Raw genomic sequence first — 24,844 nt, 5'->3', positions numbered from 1 at the left:
GGTTTGCTCCGGTTTGCTCTCACAGTCCAAAGACGTGCAGGCCGGCTGAATTGGCCATTCTAAATTGCTGAGCTGAAAATGTATTGCTGGAAAAGCGCAGCAGGTCAGGCAGCATCCAAGGAGCAGGAGAATCGACGTTTCGGGCATGAGCCCTTCTACAGGAAGTTCTAAATTGCCCCTAGTCATAGGTGCATTATTCAGAGTGAAACGGGTCTGGGTGGGTTACTCTTCAGAGGATCGATGTGGACTTGTTGGGCTGAAGGGCCTGTTTCCACACTGTAGCCAATCTAATTTATTCTAATCTCGTCCACACCGACCCTGCAGAGAGCAATCGACCCAGACCCATTCCGCATCATTCCACATTTAATGCTGACGAATCCACCGGGCCCGCACTATCACCGTACACAATGGGACAATGAAGCATGGCCAATCCCGCAGAAGCTACACATCTTTGGACTGAGAGCGGTAACCGGAGCAGCCGGAGCAAACCCACGCACACACGGGCAGAATGTTCAAACTGTACAGACGGTGAGGCGAGAGTCGATTGAAACCTGCGTCCCATGTATTTGAGTCAGCCAGTGTTAACCAATCCAGCGCATTTCGCCGGATCACCCGGCTCCATAGCTCAGCGGTTAGAGCACTGGTCTTGTAAACCAGGGGTCGTGAGTTCAAATCTCACTGGGGCCTCTCAGCCATGTCTCCAGCGCCCACTCAGTTTCAACGCTTGGCATGAGACTATAGGATGCTATGTTCAAGCTCAACGCCAGCTTGTCGTCTAACCGGCTTATTTGGAAGCTACGGCGTTCACCCGCAATCACCAAATGAACGAGTCGCGCTCCTGAATAACCCTGTTGGACTGATAGCTGCTGTTTTTGTCAAGAGCTTGGGAATTGATGTCTGAAACACCAGGGTCATTACCCTGAAGTGACAGACACCTGTCGACTCTCATTTCTCGTCTCAGACCTGTTGAGCTTTTCCTGCAACTTCTGTTTTTGTCACTTACAGCGTTCAGTTGAAATCCACAAACTTCTTTCTTCTGCAGGCAAAGAACGGGGCTGTGTGTGTTCACGGATTTAACTTTGAGATCGCTGACCTCAGTCACTCCAAGCGAGCGAATGACAATTCCCAATTAGGTCTCCCGGTGATTGTCAGAAATCTCAGAGGCATAGGATCCCTCCAGTTTGGAAACAGGCCATTCCGCCCAACCAGTCGCTGAGTGGTTCGCACTGCTGCCTCACAGCGCTAGGGAGCCAGGCTCGATTCCAGCTTTAGGGAATCGAGTCTGTGTCGACTTTGCACATTCTCCCAGAGTCTGCGTGGGTTTGCTCCGGTTTGCTCTCACAGTCCAAAGACGTGCAGGCCGGCTGAATTGGCCATTCTAAATTGCTGAGCTGAAAATGTATTGCTGGAAAAGCGCAGCAGGTCAGGCAGCATCCAAGGAGCAGGAGAATCGACGTTTCGGGCATGAGCCCTTCTACAGGAAGTTCTAAATTGCCCCTAGTCATAGGTGCATTATTCAGAGTGAAACGGGTCTGGGTGGGTTACTCTTCAGAGGATCGATGTGGACTTGTTGGGCTGAAGGTCCTGTTTCCACACTGTAGCCAATCTAATTTATTCTAATCTCGTCCACACCGACCCTGCAGAGAGCAATCGACCCAGACCCATTCCGCATCATTCCACATTTAATGCTGACGAATCCACCGGGCCCGCACTATCACCGTACACAATGGGACAATGAAGCATGGCCAATCCCGCAGAAGCTACACATCTTTGGACTGAGAGCGGTAACCGGAGCAGCCGGAGCAAACCCATGCACACACGGGCAGAATGTTCAAACTGTACAGACGGTGAGGCGAGAGTCGATTGAAACCTGTGTCCCAAGTACTTGAGTCAGCCAGTGTTAACCAATCCAGCGCAGTGCGCCAGACCACCCGGCTCCATAGCTCAGCGGTTAGAGCACTGGTCTTGTAAACCAGGGGTCGTGAGTTCAAATCTCACTGGGGCCTCTCAGCCATGTCTCCAGCGCCCACTCAGTTTCAACGCTTGGCATGAGACTGTAGGATGCTATGTTCAAGCTCAACGCCAGCTTGTCGTCTAACCGGCTTATTTGGAAGCTACGGCGTTCACCCGCAATCACCAAATGAACGAGTCGCGCTCCTGAATAACCTTGTTGGACTGATAGCTGCTGTTTTTGTCAAGAGCTTGGGAATTGATGTCTGAAACACCAGGGTCATTACCCTGAAGTGACAGACACCTGTCGACTCTCATTTCTCGTCTCAGACCTGTTGAGCTTTTCCTGCAACTTCTGTTTTTGTCACTTACAGCGTTCAGTTGAAATCCACAAACTTCTTTCTTCTGCAGGCAAAGAACGGGGCTGTGTGTGTTCACGGATTTCACTTTGAGATCGCTGACCTCAGTCACTCCAAGCGAGCGAATGACAATTCCCAATTAGGTCTCCCGGTGATTGTCAGAAATCTCAGAGGCATAGGATCCCTCCAGTTTGGAAACAGGCCATTCCGCCCAACCAGTCGCTGAGTGGTTCGCACTGCTGCCTCACAGCGCTAGGGAGCCAGGCTCGATTCCAGCTTTAGGGAATCGAGTCTGTGTCGACTTTGCACATTCTCCCAGAGTCTGCGTGGGTTTGCTCCGGTTTGCTCTCACAGTCCAAAGACGTGCAGGCCGGCTGAATTGGCCATTCTAAATTGCTGAGCTGAAAATGTATTGCTGGAAAAGCGCAGCAGGTCAGGCAGCATCCAAGGAGCAGGAGAATCGACGTTTCGGGCATGAGCCCTTCTACAGGAAGTTCTAAATTGCCCCTAGTCATAGGTGCATTATTCAGAGTGAAACGGGTCTGGGTGGGTTACTCTTCAGAGGATCGATGTGGACTTGTTGGGCTGAAGGTCCTGTTTCCACACTGTAGCCAATCTAATTTATTCTAATCTCGTCCACACCGACCCTGCAGAGAGCAATCGACCCAGACCCATTCCGCATCATTCCACATTTAATGCTGACGAATCCACCGGGCCCGCACTATCACCGTACACAATGGGACAATGAAGCATGGCCAATCCCGCAGAAGCTACACATCTTTGGACTGAGAGCGGTAACCGGAGCAGCCGGAGCAAACCCACGCACACACGGGCAGAATGTTCAAACTGTACAGACGGTGAGGCGAGAGTCGATTGAAACCTGTGTCCCAAGTACTTGAGTCAGCCAGTGTTAACCCATCCAGCGCATGTCGCCGGATCACCCGGCTCCATAGCTCAGCGGTTAGAGCACTGGTCTTGTAAACCAGGGGTCGTGAGTTCAAATCTCACTGGGGCCTCTCAGCCATGTCTCCAGCGCCCACTCAGTTTCAACGCTTGGCATGAGACTATAGGATGCTATGTTCAAGCTCAACGCCAGCTTGTCGTCTAACCGGCTTATTTGGAAGCTACGGCGTTCACCCGCAATCACCAAATGAACGAGTCGCGCTCCTGAATAACCCTGTTGGACTGATAGCTGCTGTTTTTGTCAAGAGCTTGGGAATTGATGTCTGAAACACCAGGGACATTACCCTGAAGTGACAGACACCTGTCGACTCTCATTTCTCGTCTCAGACCTGTTGAGCTTTTCCTGCAACTTCTGTTTTTGTCACTTACAGCGTTCAGTTGAAATCCACAAACTTCTTTCTTCTGCAGGCAAAGAACGGGGCTGTGTGTGTTCACGAATTTAACTTTGAGATCGCTGACCTCAGTCACTCCAAGCGAGCGAATGACAATTCCCAATTAGGTCTCCCGGTGATTGTCAGAAATCTCAGAGGCATAGGATCACTCCAGTTTGGAAACAGGCCATTCCGCCCAACCAGTCGCTGAGTGGTTCGCACTGCTGCCTCACAGCGCTAGGGAGCCAGGCTCGATTCCAGCTTTAGGGAATCGAGTCTGTGTCGACTTTGCACATTCTCCCAGAGTCTGCGTGGGTTTGCTCCGGTTTGCTCTCACAGTCCAAAGACGTGCAGGCCGGCTGAATTGGCCATTCTAAATTGCTGAGCTGAAAATGTATTGCTGGAAAAGCGCAGCAGGTCAGGCAGCATCCAAGGAGCAGGAGAATCGACGTTTCGGGCATGAGCCCTTCTACAGGAAGTTCTAAATTGCCCCTAGTCATAGGTGCATTATTCAGAGTGAAACGGGTCTGGGTGGGTTACTCTTCAGAGGATCGATGTGGACTTGTTGGGCTGAAGGTCCTGTTTCCACACTGTAGCCAATCTAATTTATTCTAATCTCGTCCACACCGACCCTGCAGAGAGCAATCGACCCAGACCCATTCCGCATCATTCCACATTTAATGCTGACGAATCCACCGGGCCCGCACTATCACCGTACACAATGGGACAATGAAGCATGGCCAATCCCGCAGAAGCTACACATCTTTGGACTGAGAGCGGTAACCGGAGCAGCCGGAGCAAACCCACGCACACACGGGCAGAATGTTCAAACTGTACAGACGGTGAGGCGAGAGTCGATTGAAACCTGTGTCCCAAGTACTTGAGTCAGCCAGTGTTAACCAATCCAGTGCAGTGCGCCGGGCCACCCGGCTCCATAGCTCAGCGGTTAGAGCACTGGTCTTGTAAACCAGGGGTCGTGAGTTCAAATCTCACTGGGGCCTCTCAGCCATGTCTCCAGCGCCCACTCAGTTTCAACGCTTGGCATGAGACTGTAGGATGCTATGTTCAAGCTCAACGCCAGCTTGTCGTCTAACCGGCTTATTTGGAAGCTACGGCGTTCACCCGCAATCACCAAATGAACGAGTCGCGCTCCTGAATAACCTTGTTGGACTGATAGCTGCTGTTTTTGTCAAGAGCTTGGGAATTGATGTCTGAAACACCAGGGTCATTACCCTGAAGTGACAGACACCTGTCGACTCTCATTTCTCGTCTCAGACCTGTTGAGCTTTTCCTGCAACTTCTGTTTTTGTCACTTACAGCGTTCAGTTGAAATCCACAAACTTCTTTCTTCTGCAGGCAAAGAACGGGGCTGTGTGTGTTCACGAATTTAACTTTGAGATCGCTGACCTCAGTCACTCCAAGCGAGCGAATGACAATTCCCAATTAGGTCTCCCGGTGATTGTCAGAAATCTCAGAGGCATAGGATCCCTCCAGTTTGGAAACAGGCCATTCCGCCCAACCAGTCGCTGAGTGGTTCGCACTGCTTCCTCACAGCGCTAGGGAGCCAGGCTCGATTCCAGCTTTAGGGAATCGAGTCTGTGTCGACTTTGCACATTCTCCCAGAGTCTGCGTGGGTTTGCTCCGGTTTGCTCTCACAGTCCAAAGACGTGCAGGCCGGCTGAATTGGCCATTCTAAATTGCTGAGCTGAAAATGTATTGCTGGAAAAGCGCAGCAGGTCAGGCAGCATCCAAGGAGCAGGAGAATCGACGTTTCGGGCATGAGCCCTTCTACAGGAAGTTCTAAATTGCCCCTAGTCATAGGTGCATTATTCAGAGTGAAACGGGTCTGGGTGGGTTACTCTTCAGAGGATCGATGTGGACTTGTTGGGCTGAAGGTCCTGTTTCCACACTGTAGCCAATCTAATTTATTCTAATCTCGTCCACACCGACCCTGCAGAGAGCAATCGACCCAGACCCATTCCGCATCATTCCACATTTAATGCTGACGAATCCACCGGGCCCGCACTATCACCGTACACAATGGGACAATGAAGCATGGCCAATCCCGCAGAAGCTACACATCTTTGGACTGAGAGCGGTAACCGGAGCAGCCGGAGCAAACCCACGCACACACGGGCAGAATGTTCAAACTGTACAGACGGTGAGGCGAGAGTCGATTGAAACCTGTGTCCCAAGTATTTGAGTCAGCCAGTGTTAACCAATCCAGCGCATTTCGCCGGATCACCCGGCTCCATAGCTCAGCGGTTAGAGCACTGGTCTTGTAAACCAGGGGTCGTGAGTTCAAATCTCACTGGGGCCTCTCAGCCATGTCTCCAGCGCCCACTCAGTTTCAACGCTTGGCATGAGACTATAGGATGCTATGTTCAAGCTCAACGCCAGCTTGTCGTCTAACCGGCTTATTTGGAAGCTACGGCGTTCACCCGCAATCACCAAATGAACGAGTCGCGCTCCTGAATAACCCTGTTGGACTGATAGCTGCTGTTTTTGTCAAGAGCTTGGGAATTGATGTCTGAAACACCAGGGACATTACCCTGAAGTGACAGACACCTGTCGACTCTCATTTCTCGTCTCAGACCTGTTGAGCTTTTCCTGCAACTTCTGTTTTTGTCACTTACAGCGTTCAGTTGAAATCCACAAACTTCTTTCTTCTGCAGGCAAAGAACGGGGCTGTGTGTGTTCACGAATTTAACTTTGAGATCGCTGACCTCAGTCACTCCAAGCGAGCGAATGACAATTCCCAATTAGGTCTCCCGGTGATTGTCAGAAATCTCAGAGGCATAGGATCCCTCCAGTTTGGAAACAGGCCATTCCGCCCAACCAGTCGCTGAGTGGTTCGCACTGCTGCCTCACAGCGCTAGGGAGCCAGGCTCGATTCCAGCTTTAGGGAATCGAGTCTGTGTCGACTTTGCACATTCTCCCAGAGTCTGCGTGGGTTTGCTCCGGTTTGCTCTCACAGTCCAAAGACGTGCAGGCCGGCTGAATTGGCCATTCTAAATTGCTGAGCTGAAAATGTATTGCTGGAAAAGCGCAGCAGGTCAGGCAGCATCCAAGGAGCAGGAGAATCGACGTTTCGGGCATGAGCCCTTCTACAGGAAGTTCTAAATTGCCCCTAGTCATAGGTGCATTATTCAGAGTGAAACGGGTCTGGGTGGGTTACTCTTCAGAGGATCGATGTGGACTTGTTGGGCTGAAGGTCCTGTTTCCACACTGTAGCCAATCTAATTTATTCTAATCTCGTCCACACCGACCCTGCAGAGAGCAATCGACCCAGACCCATTCCGCATCATTCCACATTTAATGCTGACGAATCCACCGGGCCCGCACTATCACCGTACACAATGGGACAATGAAGCATGGCCAATCCCGCAGAAGCTACACATCTTTGGACTGAGAGCGGTAACCGGAGCAGCCGGAGCAAACCCACGCACACACGGGCAGAATGTTCAAACTGTACAGACGGTGAGGCGAGAGTCGATTGAAACCTGCGTCCCATGTATTTGAGTCAGCCAGTGTTAACCAATCCAGCGCATTTCGCCGGATCACCCGGCTCCATAGCTCAGCGGTTAGAGCACTGGTCTTGTAAACCAGGGGTCGTGAGTTCAAATCTCACTGGGGCCTCTCAGCCATGTCTCCAGCGCCCACTCAGTTTCAACGCTTGGCATGAGACTGTAGGATGCTATGTTCAAGCTCAACGCCAGCTTGTCGTCTAACCGGCTTATTTGGAAGCTACGGCGTTCACCCGCAATCACCAAATGAACGAGTCGCGCTCCTGAATAACCCTGTTGGACTGATAGCTGCTGTTTTTGTCAAGAGCTTGGGAATTGATGTCTGAAACACCAGGGTCATTACCCTGAAGTGACAGACACCTGTCGACTCTCATTTCTCGTCTCAGACCTGTTGAGCTTTTCCTGCAACTTCTGTTTTTGTCACTTACAGCGTTCAGTTGAAATCCACAAACTTCTTTCTTCTGCAGGCAAAGAACGGGGCTGTGTGTGTTCACGGATTTAACTTTGAGATCGCTGACCTCAGTCACTCCAAGCGAGCGAATGACAATTCCCAATTAGGTCTCCCGGTGATTGTCAGAAATCTCAGAGGCATAGGATCCCTCCAGTTTGGAAACAGGCCATTCCGCCCAACCAGTCGCTGAGTGGTTCGCACTGCTGCCTCACAGCGCTAGGGAGCCAGGCTCGATTCCAGCTTTAGGGAATCGAGTCTGTGTCGACTTTGCACATTCTCCCAGAGTCTGCGTGGGTTTGCTCCGGTTTGCTCTCACAGTCCAAAGACGTGCAGGCCGGCTGAATTGGCCATTCTAAATTGCTGAGCTGAAAATGTATTGCTGGAAAAGCGCAGCAGGTCAGGCAGCATCCAAGGAGCAGGAGAATCGACGTTTCGGGCATGAGCCCTTCTACAGGAAGTTCTAAATTGCCCCTAGTCATAGGTGCATTATTCAGAGTGAAACGGGTCTGGGTGGGTTACTCTTCAGAGGATCGATGTGGACTTGTTGGGCTGAAGGGCCTGTTTCCACACTGTAGCCAATCTAATTTATTCTAATCTCGTCCACACCGACCCTGCAGAGAGCAATCGACCCAGACCCATTCCGCATCATTCCACATTTAATGCTGACGAATCCACCGGGCCCGCACTATCACCGTACACAATGGGACAATGAAGCATGGCCAATCCCGCAGAAGCTACACATCTTTGGACTGAGAGCGGTAACCGGAGCAGCCGGAGCAAACCCACGCACACACGGGCAGAATGTTCAAACTGTACAGACGGTGAGGCGAGAGTCGATTGAAACCTGCGTCCCATGTATTTGAGTCAGCCAGTGTTAACCAATCCAGCGCATTTCGCCGGATCACCCGGCTCCATAGCTCAGCGGTTAGAGCACTGGTCTTGTAAACCAGGGGTCGTGAGTTCAAATCTCACTGGGGCCTCTCAGCCATGTCTCCAGCGCCCACTCAGTTTCAACGCTTGGCATGAGACTATAGGATGCTATGTTCAAGCTCAACGCCAGCTTGTCGTCTAACCGGCTTATTTGGAAGCTACGGCGTTCACCCGCAATCACCAAATGAACGAGTCGCGCTCCTGAATAACCCTGTTGGACTGATAGCTGCTGTTTTTGTCAAGAGCTTGGGAATTGATGTCTGAAACACCAGGGTCATTACCCTGAAGTGACAGACACCTGTCGACTCTCATTTCTCGTCTCAGACCTGTTGAGCTTTTCCTGCAACTTCTGTTTTTGTCACTTACAGCGTTCAGTTGAAATCCACAAACTTCTTTCTTCTGCAGGCAAAGAACGGGGCTGTGTGTGTTCACGGATTTAACTTTGAGATCGCTGACCTCAGTCACTCCAAGCGAGCGAATGACAATTCCCAATTAGGTCTCCCGGTGATTGTCAGAAATCTCAGAGGCATAGGATCCCTCCAGTTTGGAAACAGGCCATTCCGCCCAACCAGTCGCTGAGTGGTTCGCACTGCTGCCTCACAGCGCTAGGGAGCCAGGCTCGATTCCAGCTTTAGGGAATCGAGTCTGTGTCGACTTTGCACATTCTCCCAGAGTCTGCGTGGGTTTGCTCCGGTTTGCTCTCACAGTCCAAAGACGTGCAGGCCGGCTGAATTGGCCATTCTAAATTGCTGAGCTGAAAATGTATTGCTGGAAAAGCGCAGCAGGTCAGGCAGCATCCAAGGAGCAGGAGAATCGACGTTTCGGGCATGAGCCCTTCTACAGGAAGTTCTAAATTGCCCCTAGTCATAGGTGCATTATTCAGAGTGAAACGGGTCTGGGTGGGTTACTCTTCAGAGGATCGATGTGGACTTGTTGGGCTGAAGGTCCTGTTTCCACACTGTAGCCAATCTAATTTATTCTAATCTCGTCCACACCGACCCTGCAGAGAGCAATCGACCCAGACCCATTCCGCATCATTCCACATTTAATGCTGACGAATCCACCGGGCCCGCACTATCACCGTACACAATGGGACAATGAAGCATGGCCAATCCCGCAGAAGCTACACATCTTTGGACTGAGAGCGGTAACCGGAGCAGCCGGAGCAAACCCACGCACACACGGGCAGAATGTTCAAACTGTACAGACGGTGAGGCGAGAGTCGATTGAAACCTGTGTCCCAAGTACTTGAGTCAGCCAGTGTTAACCAATCCAGCGCAGTGCGCCAGACCACCCGGCTCCATAGCTCAGCGGTTAGAGCACTGGTCTTGTAAACCAGGGGTCGTGAGTTCAAATCTCACTGGGGCCTCTCAGCCATGTCTCCAGCGCCCACTCAGTTTCAACGCTTGGCATGAGACTGTAGGATGCTATGTTCAAGCTCAACGCCAGCTTGTCGTCTAACCGGCTTATTTGGAAGCTACGGCGTTCACCCGCAATCACCAAATGAACGAGTCGCGCTCCTGAATAACCTTGTTGGACTGATAGCTGCTGTTTTTGTCAAGAGCTTGGGAATTGATGTCTGAAACACCAGGGTCATTACCCTGAAGTGACAGACACCTGTCGACTCTCATTTCTCGTCTCAGACCTGTTGAGCTTTTCCTGCAACTTCTGTTTTTGTCACTTACAGCGTTCAGTTGAAATCCACAAACTTCTTTCTTCTGCAGGCAAAGAACGGGGCTGTGTGTGTTCACGGATTTAACTTTGAGATCGCTGACCTCAGTCACTCCAAGCGAGCGAATGACAATTCCCAATTAGGTCTCCCGGTGATTGTCAGAAATCTCAGAGGCATAGGATCCCTCCAGTTTGGAAACAGGCCATTCCGCCCAACCAGTCGCTGAGTGGTTCGCACTGCTGCCTCACAGCGCTAGGGAGCCAGGCTCGATTCCAGCTTTAGGGAATCGAGTCTGTGTCGACTTTGCACATTCTCCCAGAGTCTGCGTGGGTTTGCTCCGGTTTGCTCTCACAGTCCAAAGACGTGCAGGCCGGCTGAATTGGCCATTCTAAATTGCTGAGCTGAAAATGTATTGCTGGAAAAGCGCAGCAGGTCAGGCAGCATCCAAGGAGCAGGAGAATCGACGTTTCGGGCATGAGCCCTTCTACAGGAAGTTCTAAATTGCCCCTAGTCATAGGTGCATTATTCAGAGTGAAACGGGTCTGGGTGGGTTACTCTTCAGAGGATCGATGTGGACTTGTTGGGCTGAAGGTCCTGTTTCCACACTGTAGCCAATCTAATTTATTCTAATCTCGTCCACACCGACCCTGCAGAGAGCAATCGACCCAGACCCATTCCGCATCATTCCACATTTAATGCTGACGAATCCACCGGGCCCGCACTATCACCGTACACAATGGGACAATGAAGCATGGCCAATCCCGCAGAAGCTACACATCTTTGGACTGAGAGCGGTAACCGGAGCAGCCGGAGCAAACCCACGCACACACGGGCAGAATGTTCAAACTGTACAGACGGTGAGGCGGGGGTCGATTGAAACCTGCGTCCCATGTATTTGAGTCAGCCAGTGTTAACCAATCCAGCGCATTTCGCCGGATCACCCGGCTCCATAGCTCAGCGGTTAGAGCACTGGTCTTGTAAACCAGGGGTCGTGAGTTCAAATCTCACTGGGGCCTCTCAGCCATGTCTCCAGCGCCCACTCAGTTTCAACGCTTGGCATGAGACTATAGGATGCTATGTTCAAGCTCAACGCCAGCTTGTCGTCTAACCGGCTTATTTGGAAGCTACGGCGTTCACCCGCAATCACCAAATGAACGAGTCGCGCTCCTGAATAACCCTGTTGGACTGATAGCTGCTGTTTTTGTCAAGAGCTTGGGAATTGATGTCTGAAACACCAGGGACATTACCCTGAAGTGACAGACACCTGTCGACTCTCATTTCTCGTCTCAGACCTGTTGAGCTTTTCCTGCAACTTCTGTTTTTGTCACTTACAGCGTTCAGTTGAAATCCACAAACTTCTTTCTTCTGCAGGCAAAGAACGGGGCTGTGTGTGTTCACGAATTTAACTTTGAGATCGCTGACCTCAGTCACTCCAAGCGAGCGAATGACAATTCCCAATTAGGTCTCCCGGTGATTGTCAGAAATCTCAGAGGCATAGGATCACTCCAGTTTGGAAACAGGCCATTCCGCCCAACCAGTCGCTGAGTGGTTCGCACTGCTGCCTCACAGCGCTAGGGAGCCAGGCTCGATTCCAGCTTTAGGGAATCGAGTCTGTGTCGACTTTGCACATTCTCCCAGAGTCTGCGTGGGTTTGCTCCGGTTTGCTCTCACAGTCCAAAGACGTGCAGGCCGGCTGAATTGGCCATTCTAAATTGCTGAGCTGAAAATGTATTGCTGGAAAAGCGCAGCAGGTCAGGCAGCATCCAAGGAGCAGGAGAATCGACGTTTCGGGCATGAGCCCTTCTACAGGAAGTTCTAAATTGCCCCTAGTCATAGGTGCATTATTCAGAGTGAAACGGGTCTGGGTGGGTTACTCTTCAGAGGATCGATGTGGACTTGTTGGGCTGAAGGTCCTGTTTCCACACTGTAGCCAATCTAATTTATTCTAATCTCGTCCACACCGACCCTGCAGAGAGCAATCGACCCAGACCCATTCCGCATCATTCCACATTTAATGCTGACGAATCCACCGGGCCCGCACTATCACCGTACACAATGGGACAATGAAGCATGGCCAATCCCGCAGAAGCTACACATCTTTGGACTGAGAGCGGTAACCGGAGCAGCCGGAGCAAACCCACGCACACACGGGCAGAATGTTCAAACTGTACAGACGGTGAGGCGAGAGTCGATTGAAACCTGTGTCCCAAGTACTTGAGTCAGCCAGTGTTAACCAATCCAGTGCAGTGCGCCGGGCCACCCGGCTCCATAGCTCAGCGGTTAGAGCACTGGTCTTGTAAACCAGGGGTCGTGAGTTCAAATCTCACTGGGGCCTCTCAGCCATGTCTCCAGCGCCCACTCAGTTTCAACGCTTGGCATGAGACTGTAGGATGCTATGTTCAAGCTCAACGCCAGCTTGTCGTCTAACCGGCTTATTTGGAAGCTACGGCGTTCACCCGCAATCACCAAATGAACGAGTCGCGCTCCTGAATAACCTTGTTGGACTGATAGCTGCTGTTTTTGTCAAGAGCTTGGGAATTGATGTCTGAAACACCAGGGTCATTACCCTGAAGTGACAGACACCTGTCGACTCTCATTTCTCGTCTCAGACCTGTTGAGCTTTTCCTGCAACTTCTGTTTTTGTCACTTACAGCGTTCAGTTGAAATCCACAAACTTCTTTCTTCTGCAGGCAAAGAACGGGGCTGTGTGTGTTCACGAATTTAACTTTGAGATCGCTGACCTCAGTCACTCCAAGCGAGCGAATGACAATTCCCAATTAGGTCTCCCGGTGATTGTCAGAAATCTCAGAGGCATAGGATCCCTCCAGTTTGGAAACAGGCCATTCCGCCCAACCAGTCGCTGAGTGGTTCGCACTGCTGCCTCACAGCGCTAGGGAGCCAGGCTCGATTCCAGCTTTAGGGAATCGAGTCTGTGTCGACTTTGCACATTCTCCCAGAGTCTGCGTGGGTTTGCTCCGGTTTGCTCTCACAGTCCAAAGACGTGCAGGCCGGCTGAATTGGCCATTCTAAATTGCTGAGCTGAAAATGTATTGCTGGAAAAGCGCAGCAGGTCAGGCAGCATCCAAGGAGCAGGAGAATCGACGTTTCGGGCATGAGCCCTTCTACAGGAAGTTCTAAATTGCCCCTAGTCATAGGTGCATTATTCAGAGTGAAACGGGTCTGGGTGGGTTACTCTTCAGAGGATCGATGTGGACTTGTTGGGCTGAAGGTCCTGTTTCCACACTGTAGCCAATCTAATTTATTCTAATCTCGTCCACACCGACCCTGCAGAGAGCAATCGACCCAGACCCATTCCGCATCATTCCACATTTAATGCTGACGAATCCACCGGGCCCGCACTATCACCGTACACAATGGGACAATGAAGCATGGCCAATCCCGCAGAAGCTACACATCTTTGGACTGAGAGCGGTAACCGGAGCAGCCGGAGCAAACCCACGCACACACGGGCAGAATGTTCAAACTGTACAGACGGTGAGGCGAGAGTCGATTGAAACCTGTGTCCCAAGTATTTGAGTCAGCCAGTGTTAACCAATCCAGCGCATTTCGCCGGATCACCCGGCTCCATAGCTCAGCGGTTAGAGCACTGGTCTTGTAAACCAGGGGTCGTGAGTTCAAATCTCACTGGGGCCTCTCAGCCATGTCTCCAGCGCCCACTCAGTTTCAACGCTTGGCATGAGACTATAGGATGCTATGTTCAAGCTCAACGCCAGCTTGTCGTCTAACCGGCTTATTTGGAAGCTACGGCGTTCACCCGCAATCACCAAATGAACGAGTCGCGCTCCTGAATAACCCTGTTGGACTGATAGCTGCTGTTTTTGTCAAGAGCTTGGGAATTGATGTCTGAAACACCAGGGACATTACCCTGAAGTGACAGACACCTGTCGACTCTCATTTCTCGTCTCAGACCTGTTGAGCTTTTCCTGCAACTTCTGTTTTTGTCACTTACAGCGTTCAGTTGAAATCCACAAACTTCTTTCTTCTGCAGGCAAAGAACGGGGCTGTGTGTGTTCACGAATTTAACTTTGAGATCGCTGACCTCAGTCACTCCAAGCGAGCGAATGACAATTCCCAATTAGGTCTCCCGGTGATTGTCAGAAATCTCAGAGGCATAGGATCCCTCCAGTTTGGAAACAGGCCATTCCGCCCAACCAGTCGCTGAGTGGTTCGCACTGCTGCCTCACAGCGCTAGGGAGCCAGGCTCGATTCCAGCTTTAGGGAATCGAGTCTGTGTCGACTTTGCACATTCTCCCAGAGTCTGCGTGGGTTTGCTCCGGTTTGCTCTCACAGTCCAAAGACGTGCAGGCCGGCTGAATTGGCCATTCTAAATTGCTGAGCTGAAAATATATTGCTGGAAAAGCGCAGCAGGTCAGGCAGCATCCAAGGAGCAGGAGAATCGACGTTTCGGGCATGAGCCCTTCTACAGGAAGTTCTAAATTGCCCCTAGTCATAGGTGCATTATTCAGAGTGAAACGGGTCTGGGTGGGTTACTCTTCAGAGGATCGATGTGGACTTGTTGGGCTGAAGGTCCTGTTTCCACACTGTAGCCAATCTAATTTATTCTAATCTCGTCCACACCGACCCTGCAGAGAGCAATCGACCCAGACCCATTCCGCATCATTCCACATTTAATGCTGACGAATCCACCGGGCCCGCACTATCACCGTACACAATGGGACAATGAAGCATGGCCAATCCCGCAGAAGCTACACATCTTTGGACTGAGAGCGGTAACCGGAGCAGCCGGAGCAAACCCACGCACACACGGGCAGAATGTTCAAACTGTACAGACGGTGAGGCGAGAGTCGATTGAAACCTGCGTCCCATGTATTTGAGTCAGCCAGTGTTAACCAATCCAGCGCATTTCGCCGGATCACCCGGCTCCATAGCTCAGCGGTTAGAGCACTGGTCTTGTAAACCAGGGGTCGTGAGTTCAAATCTCACTGGGGCCTCTCAGCCATGTCTCCAGCGCCCACTCAGTTTCAACGCTTGGCATGAGACTGTAGGATGCTATGTTCAAGCTCAACGCCAGCTTGTCGTCTAACCGGCTTATTTGGAAGCTACGGCGTTCACCCGCAATCACCAAATGAACGAGTCGCGCTCCTGAATAACCCTGTTGGACTGATAGCTGCTGTTTTTGTCAAGAGCTTGGGAATTGATGTCTGAAACACCAGGGTCATTACCCTGAAGTGACAGACACCTGTCGACTCTCATTTCTCGTCTCAGACCTGTTGAGCTTTTCCTGCAACTTCTGTTTTTGTCACTTACAGCGTTCAGTTGAAATCCACAAACTTCTTTCTTCTGCAGGCAAAGAACGGGGCTGTGTGTGTTCACGGATTTAACTTTGAGATCGCTGACCTCAGTCACTCCAAGCGAGCGAATGACAATTCCCAATTAGGTCTCCCGGTGATTGTCAGAAATCTCAGAGGCATAGGATCCCTCCAGTTTGGAAACAGGCCATTCCGCCCAACCAGTCGCTGAGTGGTTCGCACTGCTGCCTCACAGCGCTAGGGAGCCAGGCTCGATTCCAGCTTTAGGGAATCGAGTCTGTGTCGACTTTGCACATTCTCCCAGAGTCTGCGTGGGTTTGCTCCGGTTTGCTCTCACAGTCCAAAGACGTGCAGGCCGGCTGAATTGGCCATTCTAAATTGCTGAGCTGAAAATGTATTGCTGGAAAAGCGCAGCAGGTCAGGCAGCATCCAAGGAGCAGGAGAATCGACGTTTCGGGCATGAGCCCTTCTACAGGAAGTTCTAAATTGCCCCTAGTCATAGGTGCATTATTCAGAGTGAAACGGGTCTGGGTGGGTTACTCTTCAGAGGATCGATGTGGACTTGTTGGGCTGAAGGGCCTGTTTCCACACTGTAGCCAATCTAATTTATTCTAATCTCGTCCACACCGACCCTGCAGAGAGCAATCGACCCAGACCCATTCCGCATCATTCCACATTTAATGCTGACGAATCCACCGGGCCCGCACTATCACCGTACACAATGGGACAATGAAGCATGGCCAATCCCGCAGAAGCTACACATCTTTGGACTGAGAGCGGTAACCGGAGCAGCCGGAGCAAACCCACGCACACACGGGCAGAATGTTCAAACTGTACAGACGGTGAGGCGAGAGTCGATTGAAACCTGCGTCCCATGTATTTGAGTCAGCCAGTGTTAACCAATCCAGCGCATTTCGCCGGATCACCCGGCTCCATAGCTCAGCGGTTAGAGCACTGGTCTTGTAAACCAGGGGTCGTGAGTTCAAATCTCACTGGGGCCTCTCAGCCATGTCTCCAGCGCCCACTCAGTTTCAACGCTTGGCATGAGACTATAGGATGCTATGTTCAAGCTCAACGCCAGCTTGTCGTCTAACCGGCTTATTTGGAAGCTACGGCGTTCACCCGCAATCACCAAATGAACGAGTCGCGCTCCTGAATAACCCTGTTGGACTGATAGCTGCTGTTTTTGTCAAGAGCTTGGGAATTGATGTCTGAAACACCAGGGTCATTACCCTGAAGTGACAGACACCTGTCGACTCTCATTTCTCGTCTCAGACCTGTTGAGCTTTTCCTGCAACTTCTGTTTTTGTCACTTACAGCGTTCAGTTGAAATCCACAAACTTCTTTCTTCTGCAGGCAAAGAACGGGGCTGTGTGTGTTCACGGATTTAACTTTGAGATCGCTGACCTCAGTCACTCCAAGCGAGCGAATGACAATTCCCAATTAGGTCTCCCGGTGATTGTCAGAAATCTCAGAGGCATAGGATCCCTCCAGTTTGGAAACAGGCCATTCCGCCCAACCAGTCGCTGAGTGGTTCGCACTGCTGCCTCACAGCGCTAGGGAGCCAGGCTCGATTCCAGCTTTAGGGAATCGAGTCTGTGTCGACTTTGCACATTCTCCCAGAGTCTGCGTGGGTTTGCTCCGGTTTGCTCTCACAGTCCAAAGACGTGCAGGCCGGCTGAATTGGCCATTCTAAATTGCTGAGCTGAAAATGTATTGCTGGAAAAGCGCAGCAGGTCAGGCAGCATCCAAGGAGCAGGAGAATCGACGTTTCGGGCATGAGCCCTTCTACAGGAAGTTCTAAATTGCCCCTAGTCATAGGTGCATTATTCAGAGTGAAACGGGTCTGGGTGGGTTACTCTTCAGAGGATCGATGTGGACTTGTTGGGCTGAAGGTCCTGTTTCCACACTGTAGCCAATCTAATTTATTCTAATCTCGTCCACACCGACCCTGCAGAGAGCAATCGACCCAGACCCATTCCGCATCATTCCACATTTAATGCTGACGAATCCACCGGGCCCGCACTATCACCGTACACAATGGGACAATGAAGCATGGCCAATCCCGCAGAAGCTACACATCTTTGGACTGAGAGCGGTAACCGGAGCAGCCGGAGCAAACCCACGCACACACGGGCAGAATGTTCAAACTGTACAGACGGTGAGGCGAGAGTCGATTGAAACCTGTGTCCCAAGTACTTGAGTCAGCCAGTGTTAACCAATCCAGCGCAGTGCGCCAGACCACCCGGCTCCATAGCTCAGCGGTTAGAGCACTGGTCTTGTAAACCAGGGGTCGTGAGTTCAAATCTCACTGGGGCCTCTCAGCCATGTCTCCAGCGCCCACTCAGTTTCAACGCTTGGCATGAGACTGTAGGATGCTATGTTCAAGCTCAACGCCAGCTTGTCGTCTAACCGGCTTATTTGGAAGCTACGGCGTTCACCCGCAATCACCAAATGAACGAGTCGCGCTCCTGAATAACCTTGTTGGACTGATAGCTGCTGTTTTTGTCAAGAGCTTGGGAATTGATGTCTGAAACACCAGGGTCATTACCCTGAAGTGACAGACACCTGTCGACTCTCATTTCTCGTCTCAGACCTGTTGAGCTTTTCCTGCAACTTCTGTTTTTGTCACTTACAGCGTTCAGTTGAAATCCACAAACTTCTTTCTTCTGCAGGCAAAGAACGGGGCTGTGTGTGTTCACGGATTTAACTTTGAGATCGCTGACCTCAGTCACTCCAAGCGAGCGAATGACAATTCCCAATTAGGTCTCCCGGTGATTGTCAGAAATCTCAGAGGCATAGGATCCCTCCAGTTTGGAAACAGGCCATTCCGCCCAACCAGTCGCTGAGTGGTTCGCACTGCTGCCTCACAGCGCTAGGGAGCCAGGCTCGATTCCAGCTTTAGGGAATCGAGTCTGTGTCGACTTTGCACATTCTCCCAGAGTCTGCGTGGGTTTGCTCCGGTTTGCTCTCACAGTCCAAAGACGTGCAGGCCGGCTGAATTGGCCATTCTAAATTGCTGAGCTGAAAATGTATTGCTGGAAAAGCGCAGCAGGTCAGGCAGCATCCAAGGAGCAGGAGAATCGACGTTTCGGGCATGAGCCCTTCTACAGGAAGTTCTAAATTGCCCCTAGTCATAGGTGCATTATTCAGAGTGAAACGGGTCTGGGTGGGTTACTCTTCAGAGGATCGATGTGGACTTGTTGGGCTGAAGGTCCTGTTTCCACACTGTAGCCAATCTAATTTATTCTAATCTCGTCCACACCGACCCTGCAGAGAGCAATCGACCCAGACCCATTCCGCATCATTCCACATTTAATGCTGACGAATCCACCGGGCCCGCACTATCACCGTACACAATGGGACAATGAAGCATGGCCAATCCCGCAGAAGCTACACATCTTTGGACTGAGAGCGGTAACCGGAGCAGCCGGAGCAAACCCACGCACACACGGGCAGAATGTTCAAACTGTACAGACGGTGAGGCGAGAGTCGATTGAAACCTGTGTCCCAAGTATTTGAGTCAGCCAGTGTTAACCAATCCAGCGCATTTCGCCGGATCACCCGGCTCCATAGCTCAGCGGTTAGAGCACTGGTCTTGTAAACCAGGGGTCGTGAGTTCAAATCTCACTGGGGCCTCTCAGCCATGTCTCCAGCGCCCACTCAGTTTCAACGCTTGGCATGAGACTATAGGATGCTATGTTCAAGCTCAACGCCAGCTTGTCGTCTAACCGGCTTATTTGGAAGCTACGGCGTTCACCCGCAATCACCAAATGAACGAGTCGCGCTCCTGAATAACCCTGTTGGACTGATAGCTGCTGTTTTTGTCAAGAGCTTGGGAATTGATGTCTGAAACACCAGGGACATTACCCTGAAGTGACAGACACCTGTCGACTCTCATTTCTCGTCTCAGACCTGTTGAGCTTTTCCTGCAACTTCTGTTTTTGTCACTTACAGCGTTCAGTTGAAATCCACAAACTTCTTTCTTCTGCAGGCAAAGAACGGGGCTGTGTGTGTTCACGAATTTAACTTTGAGATCGCTGACCTCAGTCACTCCAAGCGAGCGAATGACAATTCCCAATTAGGTCTCCCGGTGATTGTCAGAAATCTCAGAGGCATAGGATCCCTCCAGTTTGGAAACAGGCCATTCCGCCCAACCAGTCGCTGAGTGGTTCGCACTGCTGCCTCACAGCGCTAGGGAGCCAGGCTCGATTCCAGCTTTAGGGAATCGAGTCTGTGTCGACTTTGCACATTCTCCCAGAGTCTGCGTGGGTTTGCTCCGGTTTGCTCTCACAGTCCAAAGACGTGCAGGCCGGCTGAATTGGCCATTCTAAATTGCTGAGCTGAAAATGTATTGCTGGAAAAGCGCAGCAGGTCAGGCAGCATCCAAGGAGCAGGAGAATCGACGTTTCGGGCATGAGCCCTTCTACAGGAAGTTCTAAATTGCCCCTAGTCATAGGGGGATTATTCAGAGTGAAACGGGTCTGGGTGGGTTACTCTTCAGAGGATCGATGTGGACTTGTTGGGCTGAAGGTCCTGTTTCCACACTGTAGCCAATCTAATTTATTCTAATCTCGTCCACACCGACCCTGCAGAGAGCAATCGACCCAGACCCATTCCGCATCATTCCACATTTAATGCTGACGAATCCACCGGGCCCGCACTATCACCGTACACAATGGGACAATGAAGCATGGCCAATCCCGCAGAAGCTACACATCTTTGGACTGAGAGCGGTAACCGGAGCAGCCGGAGCAAACCCACGCACACACGGGCAGAATGTTCAACTGTACAGACGGTGAGGCGAGAGTCGATTGAAACCTGCGTCCCATGTATTTGAGTCAGCCAGTGTTAACCAATCCAGCGCATTTCGCCGGATCACCCGGCTCCATAGCTCAGCGGTTAGAGCACTGGTCTTGTAAACCAGGGGTCGTGAGTTCAAATCTCACTGGGGCCTCTCAGCCATGTCTCCAGCGCCCACTCAGTTTCAACGCTTGGCATGAGACTGTAGGATGCTATGTTCAAGCTCAACGCCAGCTTGTCGTCTAACCGGCTTATTTGGAAGCTACGGCGTTCACCCGCAATCACCAAATGAACGAGTCGCGCTCCTGAATAACCCTGTTGGACTGATAGCTGCTGTTTTTGTCAAGAGCTTGGGAATTGATGTCTGAAACACCAGGGTCATTACCCTGAAGTGACAGACACCTGTCGACTCTCATTTCTCGTCTCAGACCTGTTGAGCTTTTCCTGCAACTTCTGTTTTTGTCACTTACAGCGTTCAGTTGAAATCCACAAACTTCTTTCTTCTGCAGGCAAAGAACGGGGCTGTGTGTGTTCACGGATTTAACTTTGAGATCGCTGACCTCAGTCACTCCAAGCGAGCGAATGACAATTCCCAATTAGGTCTCCCGGTGATTGTCAGAAATCTCAGAGGCATAGGATCCCTCCAGTTTGGAAACAGGCCATTCCGCCCAACCAGTCGCTGAGTGGTTCGCACTGCTGCCTCACAGCGCTAGGGAGCCAGGCTCGATTCCAGCTTTAGGGAATCGAGTCTGTGTCGACTTTGCACATTCTCCCAGAGTCTGCGTGGGTTTGCTCCGGTTTGCTCTCACAGTCCAAAGACGTGCAGGCCGGCTGAATTGGCCATTCTAAATTGCTGAGCTGAAAATGTATTGCTGGAAAAGCGCAGCAGGTCAGGCAGCATCCAAGGAGCAGGAGAATCGACGTTTCGGGCATGAGCCCTTCTACAGGAAGTTCTAAATTGCCCCTAGTCATAGGTGCATTATTCAGAGTGAAACGGGTCTGGGTGGGTTACTCTTCAGAGGATCGATGTGGACTTGTTGGGCTGAAGGGCCTGTTTCCACACTGTAGCCAATCTAATTTATTCTAATCTCGTCCACACCGACCCTGCAGAGAGCAATCGACCCAGACCCATTCCGCATCATTCCACATTTAATGCTGACGAATCCACCGGGCCCGCACTATCACCGTACACAATGGGACAATGAAGCATGGCCAATCCCGCAGAAGCTACACATCTTTGGACTGAGAGCGGTAACCGGAGCAGCCGGAGCAAACCCACGCACACACGGGCAGAATGTTCAAACTGTACAGACGGTGAGGCGAGAGTCGATTGAAACCTGCGTCCCAAGTATTTGAGTCAGCCAGTGTTAACCAATCCAGTGCAGTGCGCCGGGCCACCCGGCTCCATAGCTCAGCGGTTAGAGCGCTGGTCTTGTAAACCAGGGGTCGTGAGTTCAAATCTCACTGGGGCCTCTCAGCCATGTCTCCAGCGCCCACTCAGTTTCAACGCTTGGCATGAGACTATAGGATGCTATGTTCAAGCTCAACGCCAGCTTGTCGTCTAACCGGCTTATTTGGAAGCTACGGCGTTCACCCGCAATCACCAAATGAACGAGTCGCGCTCCTGAATAACCCTGTTGGACTGATAGCTGCTGTTTTTGTCAAGAGCTTGGGAATTGATGTCTGAAACACCAGGGTCATTACCCTGAAGTGACAGACACCTGTCGACTCTCATTTCTCGTCTCAGACCTGTTGAGCTTTTCCTGCAACTTCTGTTTTTGTCACTTACAGCGTTCAGTTGAAATCCACAAACTTCTTTCTTCTGCAGGCAAAGAACGGGGCTGTGTGTGTTCACGGATTTAACTTTGAGATCGCTGACCTCAGTCACTCCAAGCGAGCGAATGACAATTCCCAATTAGGTCTCCCGGTGATTGTCAGAAATCTCAGAGGCATAGGATCCCTCCAGTTTGGAAACAGGCCATTCCGCCCAACCAGTCGCTGAGTGGTTCGCACTGCTGCCTCACAGCGCTAGGGAGCCAGGCTCGATTCCAGCTTTAGGGAATCGAGTCTGTGTCGACTTTGCACATTCTCCCAGAGTCTGCGTGGGTTTGCTCCGGTTTGCTCTCACAGTCCAAAGACGTGCAGGCCGGCTGAATTGGCCATTCTAAATTGCTGAGCTGAAAATGTATTGCTGGAAAAGCGCAGCAGGTCAGGCAGCATCCAAGGAGCAGGAGAATCGACGTTTCGGGCATGAGCCCTTCTACAGGAAGTTCTAAATTGCCCCTAGTCATAGGTGCATTATTCAGAGTGAAACGGGTCTGGGTGGGTTACTCTTCAGAGGATCGATGTGGACTTGTTGGGCTGAAGGTCCTGTTTCCACACTGTAGCCAATCTAATTTATTCTAATCTCGTCCACACCGACCCTGCAGAGAGCAATCGACCCAGACCCATTCCGCATCATTCCACATTTAATGCTGACGAATCCACCGGGCCCGCACTATCACCGTACACAATGGGACAATGAAGCATGGCCAATCCCGCAGAAGCTACACATCTTTGGACTGAGAGCGGTAACCGGAGCAGCCGGAGCAAACCCACGCACACACGGGCAGAATGTTCAAACTGTACAGACGGTGAGGCGAGAGTCGATTGAAACCTGTGTCCCAAGTACTTGAGTCAGCCAGTGTTAACCAATCCAGCGCAGTGCGCCAGACCACCCGGCTCCATAGCTCAGCGGTTAGAGCACTGGTCTTGTAAACCAGGGGTCGTGAGTTCAAATCTCACTGGGGCCTCTCAGCCATGTCTCCAGCGCCCACTCAGTTTCAACGCTTGGCATGAGACTGTAGGATGCTATGTTCAAGCTCAACGCCAGCTTGTCGTCTAACCGGCTTATTTGGAAGCTACGGCGTTCACCCGCAATCACCAAATGAACGAGTCGCGCTCCTGAATAACCTTGTTGGACTGATAGCTGCTGTTTTTGTCAAGAGCTTGGGAATTGATGTCTGAAACACCAGGGTCATTACCCTGAAGTGACAGACACCTGTCGACTCTCATTTCTCGTCTCAGACCTGTTGAGCTTTTCCTGCAACTTCTGTTTTTGTCACTTACAGCGTTCAGTTGAAATCCACAAACTTCTTTCTTCTGCAGGCAAAGAACGGGGCTGTGTGTGTTCACGGATTTAACTTTGAGATCGCTGACCTCAGTCACTCCAAGCGAGCGAATGACAATTCCCAATTAGGTCTCCCGGTGATTGTCAGAAATCTCAGAGGCATAGGATCCCTCCAGTTTGGAAACAGGCCATTCCGCCCAACCAGTCGCTGAGTGGTTCGCACTGCTGCCTCACAGCGCTAGGGAGCCAGGCTCGATTCCAGCTTTAGGGAATCGAGTCTGTGTCGACTTTGCACATTCTCCCAGAGTCTGCGTGGGTTTGCTCCGGTTTGCTCTCACAGTCCAAAGACGTGCAGGCCGGCTGAATTGGCCATTCTAAATTGCTGAGCTGAAAATGTATTGCTGGAAAAGCGCAGCAGGTCAGGCAGCATCCAAGGAGCAGGAGAATCGACGTTTCGGGCATGAGCCCTTCTACAGGAAGTTCTAAATTGCCCCTAGTCATAGGTGCATTATTCAGAGTGAAACGGGTCTGGGTGGGTTACTCTTCAGAGGATCGATGTGGACTTGTTGGGCTGAAGGTCCTGTTTCCACACTGTAGCCAATCTAATTTATTCTAATCTCGTCCACACCGACCCTGCAGAGAGCAATCGACCCAGACCCATTCCGCATCATTCCACATTTAATGCTGACGAATCCACCGGGCCCGCACTATCACCGTACACAATGGGACAATGAAGCATGGCCAATCCCGCAGAAGCTACACATCTTTGGACTGAGAGCGGTAACCGGAGCAGCCGGAGCAAACCCACGCACACACGGGCAGAATGTTCAAACTGTACAGACGGTGAGGCGAGAGTCGATTGAAACCTGCGTCCCAAGTACTTGAGTCAGCCAGTGTTAACCAATCCAGCGCAGTGCGCCAGACCACCCGGCTCCATAGCTCAGCGGTTAGAGCACTGGTCTTGTAAACCAGGGGTCGTGAGTTCAAATCTCACTGGGGCCTCTCAGCCATGTCTCCAGCGCCCACTCAGTTTCAACGCTTGGCATGAGACTGTAGGATGCTATGTTCAAGCTCAACGCCAGCTTGTCGTCTAACCGGCTTATTTGGAAGCTACGGCGTTCACCCGCAATCACCAAATGAACGAGTCGCGCTCCTGAATAACCTTGTTGGACTGATAGCTGCTGTTTTTGTCAAGAGCTTGGGAATTGATGTCTGAAACACCAGGGTCATTACCCTGAAGTGACAGACACCTGTCGACTCTCATTTCTCGTCTCAGACCTGTTGAGCTTTTCCTGCAACTTCTGTTTTTGTCACTTACAGCGTTCAGTTGAAATCCACAAACTTCTTTCTTCTGCAGGCAAAGAACGGGGCTGTGTGTGTTCACGAATTTAACTTTGAGATCGCTGACCTCAGTCACT

General features: G+C 51.3%; 19 non-coding genes across 19 annotated transcripts; all 19 read left to right on the top strand.

Annotated features, from left to right (window-relative positions):
- Positions 1 to 614: 614 nt before the first annotated feature.
- Positions 615 to 687, top strand: trnat-ugu (transfer RNA threonine (anticodon UGU)). The gene has a single exon. It is a non-coding gene; the product is annotated as a tRNA-Thr (tRNA).
- A 1,246-nt stretch (positions 688 to 1,933) lies between these two features.
- On the top strand, positions 1,934 to 2,006 carry trnat-ugu (transfer RNA threonine (anticodon UGU)). The gene has a single exon. It is a non-coding gene; the product is annotated as a tRNA-Thr (tRNA).
- Positions 2,007 to 3,252: 1,246 nt separating this feature from the next.
- Positions 3,253 to 3,325, top strand: trnat-ugu (transfer RNA threonine (anticodon UGU)). Its single transcript has one exon. It is a non-coding gene; the product is annotated as a tRNA-Thr (tRNA).
- Positions 3,326 to 4,571: 1,246 nt separating this feature from the next.
- Positions 4,572 to 4,644, top strand: trnat-ugu (transfer RNA threonine (anticodon UGU)). The gene has a single exon. It is a non-coding gene; the product is annotated as a tRNA-Thr (tRNA).
- Positions 4,645 to 5,890: 1,246 nt separating this feature from the next.
- On the top strand, positions 5,891 to 5,963 carry trnat-ugu (transfer RNA threonine (anticodon UGU)). Its single transcript has one exon. It is a non-coding gene; the product is annotated as a tRNA-Thr (tRNA).
- Positions 5,964 to 7,209: 1,246 nt separating this feature from the next.
- On the top strand, positions 7,210 to 7,282 carry trnat-ugu (transfer RNA threonine (anticodon UGU)). Its single transcript has one exon. It is a non-coding gene; the product is annotated as a tRNA-Thr (tRNA).
- A 1,246-nt stretch (positions 7,283 to 8,528) lies between these two features.
- trnat-ugu (transfer RNA threonine (anticodon UGU)) lies at positions 8,529 to 8,601 on the top strand. The gene has a single exon. It is a non-coding gene; the product is annotated as a tRNA-Thr (tRNA).
- Positions 8,602 to 9,847: 1,246 nt separating this feature from the next.
- Positions 9,848 to 9,920, top strand: trnat-ugu (transfer RNA threonine (anticodon UGU)). The gene has a single exon. It is a non-coding gene; the product is annotated as a tRNA-Thr (tRNA).
- A 1,246-nt stretch (positions 9,921 to 11,166) lies between these two features.
- On the top strand, positions 11,167 to 11,239 carry trnat-ugu (transfer RNA threonine (anticodon UGU)). The gene has a single exon. It is a non-coding gene; the product is annotated as a tRNA-Thr (tRNA).
- Positions 11,240 to 12,485: 1,246 nt separating this feature from the next.
- trnat-ugu (transfer RNA threonine (anticodon UGU)) lies at positions 12,486 to 12,558 on the top strand. The gene has a single exon. It is a non-coding gene; the product is annotated as a tRNA-Thr (tRNA).
- A 1,246-nt stretch (positions 12,559 to 13,804) lies between these two features.
- Positions 13,805 to 13,877, top strand: trnat-ugu (transfer RNA threonine (anticodon UGU)). The gene has a single exon. It is a non-coding gene; the product is annotated as a tRNA-Thr (tRNA).
- Positions 13,878 to 15,123: 1,246 nt separating this feature from the next.
- On the top strand, positions 15,124 to 15,196 carry trnat-ugu (transfer RNA threonine (anticodon UGU)). Its single transcript has one exon. It is a non-coding gene; the product is annotated as a tRNA-Thr (tRNA).
- Positions 15,197 to 16,442: 1,246 nt separating this feature from the next.
- Positions 16,443 to 16,515, top strand: trnat-ugu (transfer RNA threonine (anticodon UGU)). The gene has a single exon. It is a non-coding gene; the product is annotated as a tRNA-Thr (tRNA).
- Positions 16,516 to 17,761: 1,246 nt separating this feature from the next.
- On the top strand, positions 17,762 to 17,834 carry trnat-ugu (transfer RNA threonine (anticodon UGU)). Its single transcript has one exon. It is a non-coding gene; the product is annotated as a tRNA-Thr (tRNA).
- A 1,246-nt stretch (positions 17,835 to 19,080) lies between these two features.
- On the top strand, positions 19,081 to 19,153 carry trnat-ugu (transfer RNA threonine (anticodon UGU)). The gene has a single exon. It is a non-coding gene; the product is annotated as a tRNA-Thr (tRNA).
- Positions 19,154 to 20,398: 1,245 nt separating this feature from the next.
- On the top strand, positions 20,399 to 20,471 carry trnat-ugu (transfer RNA threonine (anticodon UGU)). The gene has a single exon. It is a non-coding gene; the product is annotated as a tRNA-Thr (tRNA).
- A 1,246-nt stretch (positions 20,472 to 21,717) lies between these two features.
- Positions 21,718 to 21,790, top strand: trnat-ugu (transfer RNA threonine (anticodon UGU)). Its single transcript has one exon. It is a non-coding gene; the product is annotated as a tRNA-Thr (tRNA).
- Positions 21,791 to 23,036: 1,246 nt separating this feature from the next.
- On the top strand, positions 23,037 to 23,109 carry trnat-ugu (transfer RNA threonine (anticodon UGU)). Its single transcript has one exon. It is a non-coding gene; the product is annotated as a tRNA-Thr (tRNA).
- Positions 23,110 to 24,355: 1,246 nt separating this feature from the next.
- On the top strand, positions 24,356 to 24,428 carry trnat-ugu (transfer RNA threonine (anticodon UGU)). The gene has a single exon. It is a non-coding gene; the product is annotated as a tRNA-Thr (tRNA).
- Positions 24,429 to 24,844: the final 416 nt, after the last annotated feature.

The sequence above is a fragment of the Chiloscyllium plagiosum genome, unplaced genomic scaffold (assembly GCF_037043375.1).
Source record: "Chiloscyllium plagiosum isolate Xiang-an unplaced genomic scaffold, Cpla_swu_hap1 HiC_scaffold_38, whole genome shotgun sequence".
Classification (NCBI taxonomy): domain Eukaryota; kingdom Metazoa; phylum Chordata; class Chondrichthyes; order Orectolobiformes; family Hemiscylliidae; genus Chiloscyllium; species Chiloscyllium plagiosum.
This window is presented reverse-complemented; position numbering and strand designations above follow the sequence as displayed.